An 8,328-nucleotide genomic window follows, 5' to 3' on the forward strand; every position below is an offset into this window, starting at 1 on the left:
AAAGTCCTAAGCAGGTGTCCAGGTTTAGTTGAGGAAAGTGTGGGGCAGGGCCAGGGGGTTCATGCTGGTGGGCAGCAAAGGTTGAGCCGACCGCGGTCCTGCTGGCCAGGGGTCCCTGCACTGGGGGGAGCCCTGACCCCCTCCCCAACCATCCTCCCGAGTTCAGAGAGAAACTGGGAAGAACTTAAGGAATAAGCACCGCCTCGGGCCGCGGTGGCGGGGGGCGGGGGGCGGGGGTACATCCCGTTCGGGCCTGGGGTGTCGGTGCCACGGCCAGCACATCCCACTGCTTGGCAGAAGGATGTTTCCGCGCTGGTCGTTTTGGGGGACAGTGGCTGCAGAAGACGCCCTGCAAACAGAGAAGTCAGCCTTTCGTGAGGGACCCTTGTCTGCGTGAAGGAGGAGGGCGACCCGGCCATGAGATGGTGTCGTCTGCAGGGAGCCATCCCTGTGCCGGCCTCGTGGCCTCTCTCGGTGGCCTGTCCCCACCCACACACCTCTCTTTGTCTGTAGCTGCTGCTGGAGTTTCCACTGGTAGCTCAGGTCGCCTCAGGGAGTTTGCCCACCAGTGTGGGGGGGACGCGTCTGCGGACCTCTTCGTGTTTCCCCCTCGTTACGGGGGTGTCAGCCGCCAGTTCAGAGGAGTTGAAGGAAAACTAGTTGTCGTCCTCCCAGGGAGGGTGACACCGGATCTTCTCTGGCTCCTCTCGGAGGGCTCTGTTGGCCCCAGTCAGCCCGGTCTCCGGGAGGCTAGCCTTGACTAGGGCCTCGGCCTGGGACCACGTGTGACTCCACCACCCGCTCGAAGGGGAGTGTCTCCCCTCGAGGGCCAGGGAGGTGATTTCAGGAGTGGAAACTTCCCTGAGGTCCTGGAAGACACGGTCCTCTCACCTGCCAGCTCCATCGGGATCTGAGTGCCAGACATGAAGCTCCATTCCTTCCGCCAAAATGCAAACATGCCCAGCAGAATAGTAGAACTGTTTGCTTGTATAAGTCATTTACACCATAGGGAGAGCCAGGCTCTTCTTTATCCTGAGCACAGATTTAAACAAAACGTGGAAGAGGAAAGAGCATGAAGGTATTTAGATTTTGGCAAGAGAGGGAAAGGGGAAATGCTGGTTTAAAAGCAGCAATAAGTAAGTAGATGTACCACGTGGAGGGAAAAAGGCAGGCGAGCAAGATGAAGACAACGTTAAGTCCAATTCTGGCTAAAACCAGGCTGAATGCGAACGTTTCCTTTCAGCAGAAGGATGATGCGTTCCTTCAACAAGCATTTGGAATTTCTTCTAGAGAAAGAGTGATAAGTAGATTTTCAAAAATTAGGCAGAGGAAAATAAAAATCAACACTAGAAAAATATAGGCCAATTTTTTTCCCAATAGTTCCTAATAATCAGAGTAGGCTTAAAATCTAAGTGCAGAGTTAGACTCTATTTTTCTGTCAAGAAGAAATCATAAAGGATCCATGTCTAAACATGTGATTTTTCTTCTGAACCATTTTCTGCCTCAAATACACTTGGGAATGTGATTTACAACCGCGTTTTCTGCTGACCAGGATGACTTGATGCGACTTGAAGCGATGCGTTAAAAAATGTACCAGTTATGGAAAACACAGGATAAAAGCACGTTTGTTTAGAGCCCGACTTGGCAGAATCCGGCCTACAAGCCCAGTGCAGTCCAGTCTGTGCTTGTAGGGCCAGCGAGTTAAGGACGGTTGACATTTTTAGATGGTTTAAAAAAATCAAAACGAGTAACGTAACAGGCAGGAGTTCTACTGAGGCGAAATTGTAGGATCTTAGGCATTCGTTTGCATCCGCGTGCCGTCCGTGACAGCTTTCAGGCTGCAATGGCAAGTCAACTAGCTGCAACAGAACACTGGGCCCCCGGAGCCTAAAATGTTGATTGGTTTGTCCGTTACAGAAGGTGTTTGCCAGACTCTCGAGTACAGCGTTTGTTCCCAAAGCGTGTTCCATGGAACAGTCTGGTACCCTGCGTGTAAAACGGCTCCCGCGGTTGGATAAGTGTGTCTGAGTCTGCGGGCCACGAGTCGCTTTCGGACAATCGTTGTCTACGCTGGCATTTTAAAGGACCTGAGAAGTCCTGCAGTGAGTAAATCCTATTTCACTTTTTTAAGCCAGCTTCCCAAGCTTACTTGACCCGGGAACAGTCTCCACGTCCATTCCGCCCGTAAACAGCCATCGGACTCAGAGAAACTCTAGCAGAGAAGCTTCCATTTGGGACCTCCTCGTGGATGGGGGGTGTTTTCAAGCAAGGTTCCGGCCAGTCCTTGGACCAGACGTGTGCAGCACTCATTACGTGTCTGAGGAATGTTCGAGACAATCCTGTCAGGTCATCTCGTGTCGCAGGTTGGGGGCTGGGGTTGGAAGGCGCTGCCTCTGGTTGTCCTTCTGTCTGCTTTTGCCTCCTGCAGGCGGTGGCCCGAATGTCACCTTCCTGGGTGGGGGGGTGCCTACCCTGACCCCCAACAGAGGCTCGAGCCTTCCTCGCCGGCTCTCTGGGCTATTTCTGTCCACAGCACTCAACACCGGCTCACGTGCTCTGCGCCCATATATTTTTTAAACACCGCATGTCCCCCTCACTGGGACACTCCGCTCCCAGGGACTTTTGTGTGTGGCATTTGTCACGGCGCCTGGAACGTTACACGGGTCGTGCACAGTGTTCACGGCACACAGTGTGGGAGGCAGAGCCGGGCTGGTGCCCACACCTGCGCTCCCGGCCGTGAGGTCATAGAGTGAATGTCAGATCTTAGCATCGTGTGCGTTTCCATTCAGATCCTGCTCCTGGTTCTCAGCAGAGGTTGAGTGGGGACCAGGTTTCCCCTGGAGCCCAGTGGTGGAGACGAAGTGTTGGTTGGTTGTTATTCCTCTATTGTGTTCGGGGGTCCGGGGCTGGTATGGCCACTCTGCAGCCACTGGGGCCCCTCGCTCCCCTTACTCCACCTCCCTGGAGCTCGGGTCCCAGCCCCAGGTTCCCCAGTCGTGACACCTGTGCCGCTGGCCGCGGTGGGGGACGCCATCCATTCTCCCCTGCAGAGCCTTCTCGGTGCCCTCCGCCCCTCTGTCCTCGTCCATCCCTGGCTGGGAAACGTAGGATTGAGGACGGGCGTGTCGCCCGCCCAAAGACGCCTGTTCTCTGTTGGCGAAGGGAGCCTGCCTTCCAGCTGGGTGACCCGCAGCGTCCGAAAGAGCAGCTGAGGAACTCTGGACAAGCCACTTGTGGACACTGACTCCCCAGCCTTGTCACAGGGAAGTGTCCCCGAGCGAGTGGCTCAGAACCACACGAGTGTATTCTCCGCCCTCCAGGAGGCCGCCAGTCCGAAATCGGGGGTCAGCGGGGCGGTCTCCTCTCCTGGGGGCTCCGGGGCGGGGGGGGAGAAAGCGTGCCGGGGCCTCCGTCCCGGGGTCCACGCGTGGCTGCTACAGGGCCCACAGGGTTTCCCCTGCACCCGTGGCCCGGGCTGGATCCGAACGCAAAGCCGACTCATCGGGGACAGGCCGGCAGACCTGTCAAGCGTGCGTCATGTGACGCGCGAGCCTCCGTGAGAAAATGCTGTCTTGAGTGTGTCCCGTGGGTGTGACGAAGGGGGAAGTGACACGGGCCGTGTCGTCCGGGGGGACGCTGGCACAGTCTGTGGGTTTGGATTCTTGCCGTCCCTTTGTGTACGGAGACAGGGGTGTGTGGGCGCCTCTCACGGTGGGGGGGGGGGTGGTGTTGTGATCTGCTTCAGGGGACAAGGGTCCTGGTGACTGTCTTGCTTGTGCTGTTTGCTCAGCCTCCTTCAAGTAATTAGGCGCCACATGTAGATGTGTCCCTGGCCACAAGCGACCCCCCGCTAGGCCCGATGCCCCGGTTGGCCTCCTGTTCTCCATGCTTCGGGACGTGTCCTCACTCTGTGTCTGGTAACGACACTGTGAATGGATGCCTGGCTCACGCCAGCCCAGGGCGATGGCATTTCAGTCCCCACCTCAGTGACATCTGCAAAGACCCTGTTTCCACAGGAGGCCACGTTCCGAGGCTCCAGCTGGACACGACTTTTCTGGGGTGGTGGGGGGGGGGTAGGTTTCAGTGCTGGATGCAGAATCACCAGGACTGCTGAGTCCTGTGGGCGCAGGTGCTGGCCTGTCCCGTCCAGAAACTGGAACTTTCCACTGAGAGGTGAGCGTGAGACTCCAGGCGCGTCATCAGACTCCTGCTGGGGGTACGGTGTGAACAGGGAGCAGCTCGATTACACGCAGAGGCACGCACACGCTCGTCCTCGGGACGGGAAGGGAGCCGTCGGACGCGACAGCCGTCCTCCCTCTGTGTCCCGTGACAGAAAGGCAGGAAACTTGTGGGGGGGCGTGCAGCAGGTGGGGGCCTTCTGGGCAGGATGCTGCGCCACTCAGAACCATCCTGCCCTTTCCAAAGCCCTCGCACCGGGGCCGTGCTGCTCGGAGGACCGACCTGTCCCGCTGTTGATGCCGTTTAAGAAGCGTGGAATTTTGGGGCGCCTGGGTGGCGCAGTCGGTTAAGCGTCCGACTTCAGCCAGGTCACGATCTCACGGTCCGTGAGTTCGAGCCCCACGTCAGGCTCTGGGCTGATGGCTCAGAGCCTGGAGCCTGCTTCCGATTCTGTGTCTCCCTCTCTCTCTGCCACTCCCCCGTTCATGCTCTGTCTCTCTCTGTCCCAAAAATAAATAAATGTTGGAAAAAAAAAAATTAAAAAAAAAAAAAAAAAAAGAAACGTGGAATTTTGAACCCCCGATGCCGAGAGGGGCTTGTGGGTGGGGCTGAGCCGTGTTCATGCCTCTGGTCCTGTTTCCCGCCGGCTCCCAGGGCAAACCCACATCCTCTCGTTCACCTGTGCCAACGCAGCTCACTTTCCGCAGCCCGAGCAGCCTGGCACGATGCTGCAGTCTTTGCAGATTAAACCCGACGGAGGGCAGCGTGCTCGTTACAGATCACATCTCCTCTCACACGCCGTCCACTGACATGACCACATCTCCTGAAGCTTTCTGATCCTGAAATCATTGACGAGGAACACAAAACTGATTTTAAAGCAGTCTGTGTTTTATGGGTAAACCTTAGCATGCTAAAATGTGCCGGTGGACCCGGGGCGCCTGGGTAGCTCAGTCTAAGGGTCCGACTCGTGATCTCGCAGTCTGTGGGTTCGAGCCCCGCGTCGGGCTCTGTGCTGACAGCTCGGAGCCTGGAGCCTGCTTCGGATTCTGTGTCTCCCTCTCTCTCTGACCCTCCCCTGTATGCTCTGTCTCTCTCTGTCTCAAAAATAAATAAACATTAAAAAACCAAAAGTGCCAGTGGACCCACTGTGAGAACCCGGACTTTGGCTCTCAGCTCTGGGAGGGTGGAGCTAAGGGCCCAGGGCAGGTGCAGACGAAATGCTGGCATTTCTACGTGACTCTGCATGTTCCTCTTACTACTTTCTGTTACGTGGCTTGGAAATCTGTGGCCCTAAACCTTAGAAAGACAAAATAGAGTGGATGCAACAGAGACCAGAGTTTTCAGTGAAAATCCACACCAGAGATTTCACACTTTCTGTATTTGGAACCATGAAATTATAGAAGAAAAGCCACACAGGCATTTTATTTTTTCGTTGTTTTTTTTTCCCCCTCTTTTTTTACTTTCTATTTAAATCCCAGTGGCTTCAGGTGTAGGACGTAATGGTTCCCATTCCGTATCACAGCCGGTGCGCGTCATAACGTGTGCCCTCCTCACAACTCTTTTCTTTCCTGACATGTTAATTAAACCTATTTGTTGCTGTGTTTTGACCTATTTTAGTCACTGAATGTAATGGTGTTTGTGGGTGGTATTTTTAGTAAAATAGAAAAGAGGGCCACCTTTGCTTTGGTGATGTATTTCCTCCCTGCATCTGTGAAACTGAGGAGGGGAGCTTGTGAGAGGCCGAGAAAGTCCTGGGGAAGGGGGGATGTGGAATGGGGTTTATCTTACCTCCCTGGCGTCCCTGAGGGTGCTTGTACTGGGGGACACTTCTCAGCTTTTTGTGGTGGTCACGGCTGCCTGGTCTGTTGAACAGTGTTTTCTTCCCAGGCCTATGTTTATGTTTCTTCTTCTTCTTCTTCTTTTTTTTTTTAATGTTTTTATTTATTTTTGACACACAGAGAGAGACAGAGCATGAGTGGGGGAGGGGCAGAGAGGGGGACACAGAATCTGAAACAGGCTCCACGTTCCGAGCTGTCAGCACAGGACGCAGGGCTCAAACTCACGGACCAAGAGATCATGACCTGAGCCGAAGTCGGACGCTCAACAGACTGAACCACCCAGGCGCCCCCCCGTGTTTATGTTTCTTAAATGTTCTCTACGCGCTGAGTCTAAAGGTGCGATTGTTGTCACAAGCATTGTCCAACCTTTCTAAGCATTGTGTCTTCCTACCTGAACACCAGTGAGTGTATTTATACGGATTGAAAAATAGAATCCAGGGGCGCCTGGGGGGCTCAGTTGGTTGAGCGTCCGACTTTTGATTTCAGTTCAGGTCATGATCTCATGGTTCATGGGTTCGAGCCCCTGGTGTTGGACTCTTTGTTGACAGTGCAGAGCCTGCTCGAGACTCTCTGTCTCTCCTTCCCTCTACTTCTCCCCCATTTGCATTCTCTCTCTCAAAATAAATATACATTAAAAACGTTTTTGGGGGGCTCCTGGGTGTCTCAGTCAGTTAAGTATCCAACTCTTGGTTTCAGCTGAGATCACGATCTCATGATTTGTGACTTCGAGTCCCCAGTTGGGTTCTCCACGGACAGCACGGAGCCTGCTTAGGATTCTCTCTCTGTACCTCCCCCACTGCCTCTCAAAAAAAATAAATAAGCTTAAAAAAAATGGAATGGGTAATCATACTCAGATTAGTATTTAATTGTAACCATGTATAACACATTTTCTTATTTGTTTCACAAAATAGAATTGTCGTGGCCACTACACAGAGGTGGGAGGTCGGATGGACCCTTCCCTCCCCCACACTTGGTTCCATAGACAGGCGATGGCATGTCCACACGGAGAGGGTGTGAAAAGGCTTATTCTGGGGGCACCCAGGTAGCTCAGTTGTTAAGCGTCTGACTTCGGCTCAGGTCATGATCTTGCGGTTCGTGGGTTCAAGCCCCACGTCGGGCTGTGTGCTGACAGCTCAGAGCCTAGAACCTGCTTCGGATTCTGTGTCGCTTTCACTCTCTGCCCTTCCCCTGCAGGTGATTGATGTAGTACTAAGTAGCTAAAAAATACCTGGGAAAAGGTCAAGCTGGTTCATTCAGAAGCTGCTTTACACGCATATAATGTGTCCATTTTTTCTCCATTAAAAGATAATTTTCACTCCTCTGTTTTCTTTTAAAGTTTTATTTATTTAAGTAATATCTACTCCACACGTGGGGCTCAAACCCACAACCCCGAGATCAAGAGTCAGTCACATGCTCTTCCAACTGGGCCAACCAGACGCCCCTAATTTTTACTTAAAAAAATGTGAACAAGTAGCTCAGTGTATTATCTTTACTTTGGGCTTCCAAGTTTGAGACTTCTGAACTAAATCAGTTGCAGAGGGCTGTACCACCACAGTGGGGTTTGGGGCCTGTCTGTCCCCCATTAGAATATAAGTCTCTCCAGGGCTAAGACTACTGTAACCCTTCACCGTTTGCTGTTATACAGTACCTGACACATAGAAGACACATAAATATTGGAGGATGGGTGGGTGCGTGGATGGGTGGAGGGATAGGCAGTGAATGGATGGGTGGATGGATGGATGGATGGATGGGTGGTGAGTGGATGGATGGGTGGGTGGATGGATCCATGGATGGATGGATGGAAGGATGGGTGGATGGGTGGATGGATGGATAGACGGTGAGTGGATGGATGGATGGATGGAAGGATGGGTGGATGGGTGGATGGGTGGATGGGTGGATGGGTGGGTAGATGGGTGGGTGGATGGGTGGATGGATGCATGGATGCATGGATGCATGGATGGATGGATGGAAGGATGGGTGGATGGATAGAAGGTGAGTGGATGGATGGATGGATGGATGGAAGGATGGGTGGATGGGTGGGTAGATGGATGGGTGGGTGGATGGTGAGTGGATGAATGGGTGGATGGATGGATGGGTAGGTGGATGGATGTATCGCTTGGTGGATGCATGGAGATGGTGGGTGGGTGGATGAGTAGGTGGATGGATGGATGGGTGGTGGATGGAGATAATGGGTGGGTAGATGGTAAGTTCACATGAGTTGCCACTAGGTGGCAATGTTTTGGTTCTGTGATGACCTCTTTACAGCCCCAAAACTGTCCTCGCAAGGTGGCTCTAAGGGAGGATCACATCA

The sequence above is a fragment of the Felis catus genome, chromosome D1, assembly GCF_018350175.1.
Source record: "Felis catus isolate Fca126 chromosome D1, F.catus_Fca126_mat1.0, whole genome shotgun sequence".
Classification (NCBI taxonomy): domain Eukaryota; kingdom Metazoa; phylum Chordata; class Mammalia; order Carnivora; family Felidae; genus Felis; species Felis catus.